We start from the raw sequence: 11732 nt of genomic DNA, 5'->3' as shown, positions 1-11732 counted from the left end.
ATATGTCCTATTGCCAAATAACCAAGAATACGTTTTCCCATCAACACATCCTCCACTCAAAGACCTTTTGCTTTAATCCATCTTGATATCTGGGGCCCATATTCTGTTTACAATCACAATGGATCCCCTTTTTTCCTTACATAAGTGGGTGATTTTTCCTGTGGGACTTGGATCTTCCTCATGCAAAATAAAGCCCAAGCCTTTCCTCACATCCTAAACCCCCTTTCCATGGTCCAAACACAATTCAACACATATGTTCAAAGGGTTAGAACTGACAATGCTTTAGATTTCTTCAACAAACAATGTTCTTCCTTGTTCCTTTCCCATGGAATCCTCTAAGAAAGTTCATGCACTTATACCTCTCAACAAAATGGGATTGTTGAACGGAAAAACCGTTACCTTCTAGAAGTAGCCCTAGCCCTCAAACACCAAGCCCACATCCTAGTTCTTTTTTGGGGCGAATGTGTGATCACTGCCACCTATCTCATTAATCGCATGCCTACACAGGTTATTAGAGGTAAAACTTTGTTTGAATTACTGTTTGGAAAGAAACCTGATAACACTCACTTACGAGTTTTTGGTTGTTTGTGTTACTCCACTATTATGGGTCCCCGTGACAAGTTTGCTCCCCATGCTAGAAAGTGTGTTTTTATGGGGTATCCTATGCTCCATAAAGGGTATCGCCTTTATGATCCCCAACTTAACAAATTTTTTGTTAGTAGAGATGTTATTTTCCATGAGGGAATTTTTCCCTTTTCCGACAGTAAGGCTACACCTCTGATAATCCGAGGATTATGCTAGTTTATTTAATCTTTTAGGCCGGATTTTAGATACTTCTTAGTCTATTTTTGCCTGAATTGCTACTTAATTCCTTACAATTCGTGTTTCAGGTTAAAATGGAAATTTTGAGAGAATAAAGGCAGATTTGGAGTTTTTGGACTCTGAAGCAAGCGGAGGGCAATTCTGGAATTTCAGAATTCTTCGCGGCAGGTGAAATGGGCCAGTGACGCACCAGATTCAGCTCCTTCTTCGCCGCGGCGAAGTCTGCGTACTCCACTTTTTGTAAAATGCACAGTTTCGTTTTTAGGCTAAGTTGTAAGATTTTGGGCGAGGTATAAAAGAGATACTTAGTCTTTTTGTTTAGGGCTTTCATGGAGAGATAGACAACAGTTTTACATTTTCTTAGATTCAAGTTTTTGAGTGATTTTGGATTAAACAAAGTGTGAAGATTTGAGGTGAAACCAGTGGATTCATCAATTGGGGAGATTCTTTTACTTTTCTTTTGTTTCCATGATGTTGAACTTGGAGTTTTCCGTTTCTTTTAATTGTTTTATTGATTTAGCCATGAACTAACCTATTTTGGGTTAGGGTTTTGATGTAGTTCAGATTCTAAAGGGTTAGAGAGTTGATGATTATTAATTTCATATGATTTTGCTTTGATTTGTGATTATTCTGTATTTATTATTTTTATGTGATGAACATGATGAGATTGAGAGATAATTCATATTAAGCTTCTTGGGTAATCACTATTGTATTATTGGATGCTAGAGATAGATTCAAGAACCAATGAAATCAATCTAGGATTCTTGTGCTTAATGAGCTTAGATTTATTAACTTTCAATTTGTTGGGTGCGGAAGGTTAATAGGGAAGAGTAGGAAAACATAGCCTAAGAAGGTATGTTGGACACCTTAGAGAGTTCGATTTACAATCAATGCATGTGACTATGATTTTAGTTTAATTCTTTAGGTTTAACCCATAGAGTCCGAATGAAGTCAAAACCCTACCCGTTTGTTTGAATTGATTTTATCCCGTTTTAAATCTTGCTTTCATAGTTTAATTTTATTTTAGTAAAATTTTGTTTTAGTTATAGTTTAAATTGCTCCCTTAAATCCAAAAAAATTCAGTCACTTCAACTTGAAAACGGTAGAAAACTTAGTACTTAGCAACAATCCTCGTGGGAACGATACTCACTCATCACTCTATTACTTGTGCGACTAGTATACTTGCTACATATTACATGTTGTAGGAAACACGCATCAAGTTTTTGGCACCGTTGCCGGGGATTGAGTTTTAAGTTAACATTGAGTTTTTCTATAGTTAGCTAGATTGAAGTTTTAAATTTTGTTTTAAATTTTCAGTTGGTTTGTGATCTCACTTTCTTTCGTTTTATTTTGTGCAGTTTATGCGAAGAGCAAGACGTCAGCCAGTGGTTCCCGTTGATCTTGAGATTGAGAGAACCGCCAAATGACTTAACAGAGAGAGAAGAGAAAGAGAGGACATAGTGGTTGGAACAGAAGAAATAGTTGTTGAAATGGCAGAACCAGAAAACAGGACATTAAGGGAATTTTCAGTTCCCACCGTTAATGGCAGTGGGTCGAGTATTACTAGGCCTACGGTGCAAGCCAACAACTTTGAGATTAAGCCTGCAATCATTCAGATGATCCAGCAGTCGGTAAGGTTTAATGGTGATTTGAAGGAATATTCGAATCAGCATATTGCGAACTTCTTGGAAATTTGTGACACCTTCAAGTCAAACGGAGTGTCAGATGATGCCATTAAGTTGAGGTTATTCACATTCTCATTGGGGGATAAAGCAAAGGGGTGGTTAATGGCTCTACCATCGGGGACTATCACAACTTGGAATGATCTAGCATAGAAGTTCCTGACCAAGTTCTTCCCTCTAGCAAGATCAGCAAAACTAAGAAATGATATCACATCATTTCTACAAGATGAATCTGAGTCATTGTATGAGGCTTGGGAGAGGTACAAGGAATTGATGAGGAAATGTCCACACCATGGGTTGCTAGTTTGGCTTCAAGTCCAAACTATCTACAATGGACTGATGGGTAACGTGCAAACCATGGTGGATGCAGCATCGGGTGGAGCTTTGCAGAATAAGACAATAGAGAGGGCTTATGAGTTGCTTGAGGTTTTGGCAAGCAACAACTATCAAAGACCAAATGAGAGAACAATATCAAGAAAATCTACGGGTCGTCATGAAGTTGATGCCTTCACAGCCATCTCAGCCCAACTCACGGCACTTCAGAAATAGTTGGGAAGTATGCAGGTAAACTCTATTCAAGCACCTCAACTAACTTGTGATTTTTCTGCAGGAAACCATGTGAGCAGCGAGTGTCAAGTGGGGAACACATTTGCTTCGTCATCTTCATCATCGGACCAAGTGAATTACTTGGCAGGAAATCAGAGGCAACCAAACAACCCATACTCCAACACATACAATCCAGGGTGGAGAAATCATCCAAATCTGGCTTGGGGCAATCAGAACCAGCAAAATAATCAATGGAACCAAAGGACATTGCCAAATAACCAACCAGAGGTGAATAATCAACCGGGAGACCCAAGAGTGACAAAGTTGGAGGACATGTTTGGGAAATTCATGCAGGAGACCACGGGTTTTATGAATGAGACGAGGACGAATTTCAGAAATCAAAGGGCGTCCATTCGGAATCTTGAGGTACAGATGGGCCAATTGGCCGAGAAGTTAAATGAGAGATCGCAGGGATCTCTACCAAGCAACACGGTGACTAACCCACGTGAGCAAGTAAATGCAATTTCGTTGAGAAGTGGGACAATTTTAGAAGAGGTGGAAAATTCAAGGAAAGAGGAAAATTCATCAAAGAAAAATGAAGAATCTGATGAGGAAGTTGATGAAGAAATCATCGCTAAAGAGAAACCACCCAGCCCAAGGAAAGATGAACAGAAGCAAGAAGAGGGAAAAAAGAAAAGGAAAGAGAAATTGTCATTCCCCGAGATACCACCAGAGTTGGCGCATCACACACCACCCATACCTTTTCCTCAAAGACTCAGAAAAGAAAATCAGGATAAGTAGTTTATTAAATTTCTTGATGTTTTTAAGAAACTGCATATTAACATTCCTTTTGCAGATACATTGCAGCAAATGCCGAGCTACGCGAAGTTCCTTAAGGAAATCCTATCAAACAAAAGGAAGCTAAAAGATGAGGAAATGGTGATGCTTACAGAGGAGTGCAGCGCCATTCTCCAGAAGAAGTTACCCCCAAAGCTCAAAGATCCGAGGAGTTTTACTATTCCTTGCACTATAGGAGATGTCACCTTTGATCGAGTTTTATGTGACCTAGGTGCTAGCATTAACCTTATGCCTTTTTCTGTTTTCAGGAAACTAGGAATTGGTGAAGTAAAGCCGACAACCATATGCTTGCAACTTGCGGATCGATCAATAAAGCATCCGAGGGGCATTGTGGAGGATGTGTTGATTAAGATGGACAAGTTTATTTTTCCTGCGGATTTCTTTGTGTTGGATATGGATGAAGACAAAGAGATTCCTCTTATCCTGGGATGACCATTTCTGACGATCGGAAGAGCTTTAATCAACGTTCAAGGAGGGAAGTTGATCATGAGGATGCAAGATGAAGAAATAACATTTAATGTCCTTGAATCAATGAGAGCTCCACATAAACAAGAGTCATGTTTAAAAATTGATGTGGTGGACCAGGCAAAGATTGAAACCTCCCAACTGAACAATCCTAAGGTGGAAATTAAGAGCTGCATTGTCAAACCGAATCAGTTCGAGAGTGAGGACCCTAAAGGAAGGGTTGCACAAAATTCCGAGATAAGCCATAGTCGAGATTGTGTTTTACCAAGGAACGGATCTCTCAGCTCAAAAAGGGTGAGGGAAAGTCAAGAAAACGGAAAGCAGTCGGTGAGAAGAGTCGAACCACCAAAGTAATGACCAAGGGATGGAAATAGGTAGTGAAACTCTCAACAAGGACTCTATGTGAAAAAGATCATCAGCAAAAGAAGCTTGAGCACAAGGGAAAATTCTGGGATGTGATGTACTTGGATAATCCGGACTGATGTGAAAAATTGAGAGAATCGAGCTTACCGACTATAAACAAGCACTTCTTGGGAGGCAACCCAAGTGTTATAATTTTTGTTCTTCTATTTTTTGTATTTCAGTGTGTTTGAATGTGTTTGATTTTTTTTTAATTTGTGTGTTTTTGGGTGTTTCAAGTGAAGTTTTCAGCTAATGTAAGGAAAGAAAATGCTCCAGACTTCGCCGGGGCGAAGAAGTATTCTTCGCCACGGCAAAGCACATTGTGTAAAAAATAAGTTTTGAAAAGTCCTAGACTTCGCCGCGGCAAAGCAACCTGAAAATATGTTGCAACTACTGTAATTTTTCGCCCCGGCAAAGTATTTTGCTTCGCCGCGGCAAAACCTGGGTTTCAAATTAGGGTTCTATGAACGAAGAACTTCGCCGCGATGAAGCTTCTTCTTCGCCGCAGCGAAGACTGTTTTCCATAAATACTCACTTTGATTTTTCATTTTTCACACGACTTTTCATATCCTTTTGAGAGAAAATTTTTCCAATTTCAATCCTTTGCCTTCCAAGTGTTGTCCCAACCAAAGTTTTCACTCCTTAACCTTCCTAAACACCAAAACAACTCATTTCAACAACAAATTTTTCAAAAATTTCACGAAAATTTCAGGTTCAAGAAATTTGGGGCTTTCCAATCTGGGCTAATTCTGGGTAAATTGGTGGCGAATAATCCTTCGTATTGGTAAGATCTCAAGTTCCCTAAACTCATTTTCGCACAATTTCAAGTTTTAAGTTGTAGATCTGAAAAATTGATTATTGGTTCAGTTGCGAATTTTTGGGTGATTGTGAGTTCGATTTTGTTGAGGAAGGGTTGATTGTGCATGTTGTGATATTGAGGAGTGTGGGTTTTGAGTTTTGGAGAGTTTTGTTGAATTTGGAGAAATCATAGTTTGAGGGTCTGATTGCAAATTTTTGGAAGTGTTTTCAATTTTCCTTTTTCAGGTTTGAATTGTTTGTTGAGGGGAACCTAGGCTTGAATTTTTGGGTTGCGCTGTGTAGTTGAATTATAGAAATGGCACCCAAAGTTAAGGTTCCATACAAGGGCAAGGGAAAAGGAAAGAAAGTGGACAACCGCTTTGTGAATGAAGAGGCCCAGAAACGATATCAAGGGGCTATCCAAAGAAGAGATAAGAGCTTTATTCCTAAGCGCGGATTGACCGCGAGTCAGGCGTTGGACTGGAGTCGAGGGAGACAATGGGAACTGTTTATGAGTGCTCCTACACAACCGGCTGTAGAGCCGCTAGTAAGGGAGTTTTATGCCAATCTCCCGGATTGTGAAGAGGGTACTGCATTTGTCAGAGGGATTGATGTATCGTTTACAGAAGATGTGATCAATGAGTTTTATAACCTGCCTGGGTTTGATCAGGATGAGTACGGAAGGTTTAGGGGGACACAGTTTCAAGATAGTATCATTCTTTCGGTCATAGCAAAACCGGATGCAACTTGGTCAGTGTCGAAGAAACAAAAGAAGACCATTAAGGGAACTTCTTTGACACCGATGGCTCGACTGTGGCAATATTTTGTTAGTGCGAGATTGATGCCAGAAACACACTATAGCACGGTAACTTACGAGAAAGCATTATTGCTTTATTCTATTGCCACAGGAAAGAGTATAAATGTGGGACGAATTATCTTAAACAACATTCATCATGCTGCCAAACCAGGGCGATCAAGTTATTCTTTCCCACATCTCATTACAGCCTTGTGCATTAGAGCTGGAGCTAAGGTGGAAGGTGATGAGCAACGTATTCATGTTGCCCCTATCCTCGATTCAGATTATTTTCAGAAGCATCTTGAACGTCCAAAAGCCGAGCAACCAAGGGCAGGAACAAAACGGCAGAGAACCACACAAGGCCCTGTCACATCCTCCAGCTCCACAGCTACACAGAAGGAGATGATACAGCAGATGATGGGTATGATGAAACGTATGGAAAAACGTCAGGAATGGTTGGCTGAGCAGACCTAGATGATGTATGATATGCAGAAGAGTAGCTTCAACAAGCTCAATGTTGACACTTCAGGATTCCAATAGGCTAACAGGGATTCAGATGAGTGGATAAGCTCCGAGTCGGAAGAGCAAAAAGAGGACGATGAGGGAGGCGAAGAATGAGCACCGGAACACCTGTTTTGTTTTTCTTTATTTTTATTTGTTTGCAGTTGATTTTGTTGTTCTTTTCAAACATTAAACTCAGTTTTTATTTTTGTTTTGGATTGTTGTAGTTGTTTTCGTTGTTTCATTTTTCTTTTCATTTGTAGTTTGTGCAAGGACGAGATTGGGTTGTAATACTTTCATATTAGTCAGTGGATTTTTCTAACATAGTGGACACCACAGTTTCTATTGTTTTGACAGATGTTGGGTGATGAAAAGGTCACAGATGGGGTGTGCACTGTGGAGCGACACTTCACGGATTAATCAGGGAACTATCTCGTACCTTTGTTATTTTCATTTTTCTATTCCTAATTTATGCATAATGGGACATTGGGGACAATGTCATCTTTTGTTTGGGGGTAGGAAAATTAGAAATTTTTTATTTTGTTTATTTTACTTTGGTTTGATTGTTTTTGCCGATGATGAATTGTATAATCAATGATGCGAATTGGATTGTTGCGTTTTTATTGTTGAGAAATGTTAAGCATTGCTTCAAGTTTAGGTTTATTGACTGAAATTTTGATTGAGGTTTGTTGAGTGGTTCAACCACCATTTTCATTTTTTTTTTTTTTTTTTTTTTTTTGGCATGTTTAGATTCTTTATGTACTTAGGTAAAGTTTTATAATGTTGGTGGACTCTAGAACCTAGTAGAGAAGTGCTTGAGGCAAAATTCTAGATAGACATGGTAGGAGATGATTTAGGCATTCTTTTTGGAACGTTTGAGCCTTTCTACCAACCCAGGAATGAAATTGTCCCTAGTCCCCCGTTTGAGCCGTATGAATCATTATTGCTTTATTTTCTTGGCTAACCAAAATTGTCCGTCCTTGTACCCTAAACACTCTGTCGTACCCTTAGGAGAATTTGATCCTAATGCAAACACAAAGAATGGAATAGTTGTACGAATTAACTAAAGAATAGTTTGGGGGTCGTGAAAGGAAATAAAACAAAAGAGGTAGTTCACCTCAATTCAATTATTTGTAAAAAAAAAAAAAAAAAAAAAAAATCTTTTGCCAAGTTTAGGGTATCTCGGCTGGCAACCAGTAACCGCCTTAAAAACTGCCTAGCAGTACTTGGCGACTCTGGTTTAACAACACCACGTACACCTTAGACGCACTTCCCCCGCGCATTTATGGTATCAGAAATAAGAAAGATACAAGTTTGAGAGGTGTAATTAGTGGACACGTTGATTGGTGGTTAGAAGAAGTGGAGTTTGATTTGATTTGAGTGTTTGCATGAGGAAAACCGAGTTCTCTTACTTTGTATTTCCTATCCTTTTTCTTGGAACCCACTTCCCGAGCCTAGCGTTACAAGCTTATAAAGACCTTTTGATTCTTAGCTTTGTCTAGTCCTCTTAGTGAAGAGTAGTTCGATATTTAGGCTTATGGAGTCTGCCACCATTTGATAACTTTGCATTCCTGCATAAAATAATCCAGGAAGTCGAAGGTGGATTGAAATGGGGATTACCTACTCGGGGACCAATTGAGAAAGAAAGTCGATGCAACTTATACTTCTTGGAGTGTTAAATATTTCTCTATTAATAATTGTGCAACACTTTTGAGATTGTAATAATTCTAGGCATTTGTTTTGTGAGTTGAGTCTTTTGTTTCTCTTATTTAATTTTTGTCATTTGCTGTTTTGTGTTTTGAACGTTGTGTTTTTCTTTATCTGTTTGGTACCTGATGCTTGGGACGAGCATGTCTGAGTTGGGGGTGTTTGATAATCCGAGGATTATCTAGTTTATTTAAGCTTTTAGGCCAGATTTTAGATCTTCTTAGTCTATTTTTACCTAAATTGCACTTAATTCCTATATTTCGTGTTTCAGGTTAAAATGGAAATTTTGAGAGAATAAAGGCAGATTTGGAGTTTTTGGACTCAAAAGCAAGCGGAGGGCAATCTTGGAATTTTAGAATTCTTCAGGAAGCTTCGCCGCGGCGAAATGGGCCAATGATGCACCAGATTCAGCTCCTTCTTCGCCGTGGCGAAGTTTGCGTACTCCACTTTTTATAAAACGTACAGTTTCGTTTTTAGGCTAAGTTGTAAGATTTTAGGCGAGGTATAAAGAGATACTTAGTCTTTTTGTTTGGGCATTCGTGGAGAGATAGACAACAGTTTTACATTTTCTTAGATTCAAGTTTTTGAGTGATTTTGGATTAAACAAAGTGTGAAGATTCGAGGTGAAACCAGTGGATTCATCATTGGGGAGATTCTTTTCCTTTCTCTTGTTTCCATGATGTGAACTTGGAGTTTTCCGTTTCTTTTAATTGTTTTATTGATTTAGCCATGAACTAACCTATTTTGGGGTTAGGTTTTTGATGTAGTTCGGATTCTAATGGGTTAGAGAGTTGATGATTATTAATTTCATATGATTTTGTTTTTATTGTGTGATTATTCTGTATTTATTGTTTTTATTTGATGAACATGATGAGATTGAGAGATAATTCATGTTAAGCTTCTTGGGTAATCACCATTGTATTATTGGATGCTAGAGATAGATTAGAACCAATGAAATCAATCTAGGATTCTTGTGCTTAATGAGCTTAGATTTATTAACTTTCAATTTTTTGGGTTCGGAATTTCATAGGAAGAGTAGGAAAACATAGCCTGAGAAGGTATGTTGGACACCTTAGAGAGTTCGATTTACAATCAATGCATGTGACTATGATTTTAGTTTAATTCTTTAGGTTTAACCCATAGAGTCCGAATGAAGTCAAAACCCTACCCGTTTGTTTGAATTGATTTTATCCCGTTTTAAATCTTGCTTTCATAGTTTAATTTTATTTTAGTAAAATTTTGTTTTAGTTATAGTTTAAATTGCTCCCTTAAATCCAAAAGAATTCAATTACTTCAACTTGAAAACGGTAGAAAACTTAGTGCTTAGCAACAACCCTCGTGGAAACGATACTCACTCATCACTCTATTACTTGTGCTACTAGTATACTTGCTACATATTGCATGTTGTAGGAAACACGTATCAACCTCCTCCATCTCCGCCTGAACCATTGGATCATCCAGAAAGCAATCACAGAACTAAAAGAGTATCTTCACAGTACATTCCACATTAAAGAACTGGGGGCACCAATGTTCTTTCTAGATATTGAGATTGCTCATTCCTCAGAAGGAATATCACTCAGCCAACAAAAGTATGTACTTGAACTTATTTCAGATTCAGGGTTAGCAGCATGCAAACCAAGCGTCATTCCTGTAGAACAGAATGTTAAACTCACCACACAAGAATATGATGAGAAAAGTCAAACCTCTTATATAGATCCTTTGCTAGAAGACAGTTCCAACTAGCAACGACTTGTCGGAAGACTCATATATCTTACAATGACTCGACCAGACATCAGCTATGCAATTCAAATCCTCATCCAGTTCATGCATGCCCCAAAGCAATCCCACATGGATGCAACAGTCAAGGTACTAAAGTATTTGAAAGGTTGTCCAGGGTTGGGACTTCCCTTACCAAGGAAAAGAGATCTAAATATCACTGCGTACTATGACTCAAATTGGGGTTCATGTCCGATGACGAGAAGATCCCTCACTGGTTTCTACATTAAACTTGGAGAATCGCTTTTCCCATGGAAAACAAAGAAGTAAACCACTATATCACTCTCATCGGCAGAAGTAGAATATCCAGTCATGGCCAAAACTACATGTGAGATCATATGGGTCCTTGGGTTGTTAAAGGATCTAAATCTACAAGTGAAAACTCCAATCAAATTGTATTGTAACAACAAGGCCGCAAACGACATCGCAGCCAATCTTGTCTTCCATGAAAGAACAAAACATATAGAGATTGATTTCCATTTTGTCAGAGATAAAATACAAGAAGGTATGATTAAAACAGAACACATTCATACCACAGACCAGCCAACAGAAATATTCACAAAACCATTATGTCAGAGACAATATTCATATTTATTGGGCAAACTCGGAGTTTATGACATTTATAAACCATGAGCTTGAGTGGGAGTGTTGACATCTGGAATATGAATGCATGCCATATTTAGAGGATTTGGTGGATTTAATATGGTCTGATTATGGACTAATTAGCTAGATTTATGATGTTACCTTTTATACTGTGATTTGTATTTATTTCTCTTTGTTTGCTTTCCTTACATGTTATATTTACACTTGTATATATTCTGATACATTGTACATGGAATACACATTCAGAAATACAAAATTCTTCTTCCTTTTATCTTGTTCTCTTGACAATCTCAGCAACTGAGTTGCTTCTCTTGCCTCTCCATATTTTCCCTTGGCATACTCCGGTAGTCTTCTGCCTCTTCTTGCCACTCCAATTCCAAGTTCTTACATTAAACCTAAATATTTGTTTATGTGAAGTTAAATTTTATTTTTAATTGTCTTAAACTTTTGTTAAAATCATAAAGCTAAGAGCATAGATTTCTAATAACTAAATGACTTTTGAAAATCAAGAAGTGCAAGGGGTGGTGCGTTTGTTTGAGACAATCAGTGAGGGTGTGACATACTACTGAAGTTCTTAACAAAACGCCGATAACATGTGGCAAGTCTTTGAAAGCTCATGATATCTCTGATAAATTTAATAGTTGACCATTCTCTAATCACTTTCACCTTTGCTTTGCCAATTTGATGCACTTAATTTAACCATAAATCCTAAGAAGATCAAGCTATCTATCATAAAGTTGTATTTCTTCAAATTGACACCAACGTAGAAATTTTGT

At 38.2% G+C, this 11732-nt stretch overlaps 1 non-coding gene across 1 annotated transcript; it reads right to left on the bottom strand.

The window, feature by feature from the left end:
• Positions 1-2696: 2696 nt before the first annotated feature.
• LOC116144918 lies at positions 2697-2803 on the bottom strand. The gene has a single exon (XR_004130330.1). It is a non-coding gene; the product is annotated as a small nucleolar RNA R71 (small nucleolar RNA).
• Positions 2804-11732: the final 8929 nt, after the last annotated feature.

This window comes from Pistacia vera, unplaced genomic scaffold, assembly GCF_008641045.1.
Source record: "Pistacia vera cultivar Batoury unplaced genomic scaffold, PisVer_v2 Contig459, whole genome shotgun sequence".
In the NCBI taxonomy this organism is placed as follows: Eukaryota; Viridiplantae; Streptophyta; class Magnoliopsida; order Sapindales; family Anacardiaceae; genus Pistacia; species Pistacia vera.
This window is presented reverse-complemented; position numbering and strand designations above follow the sequence as displayed.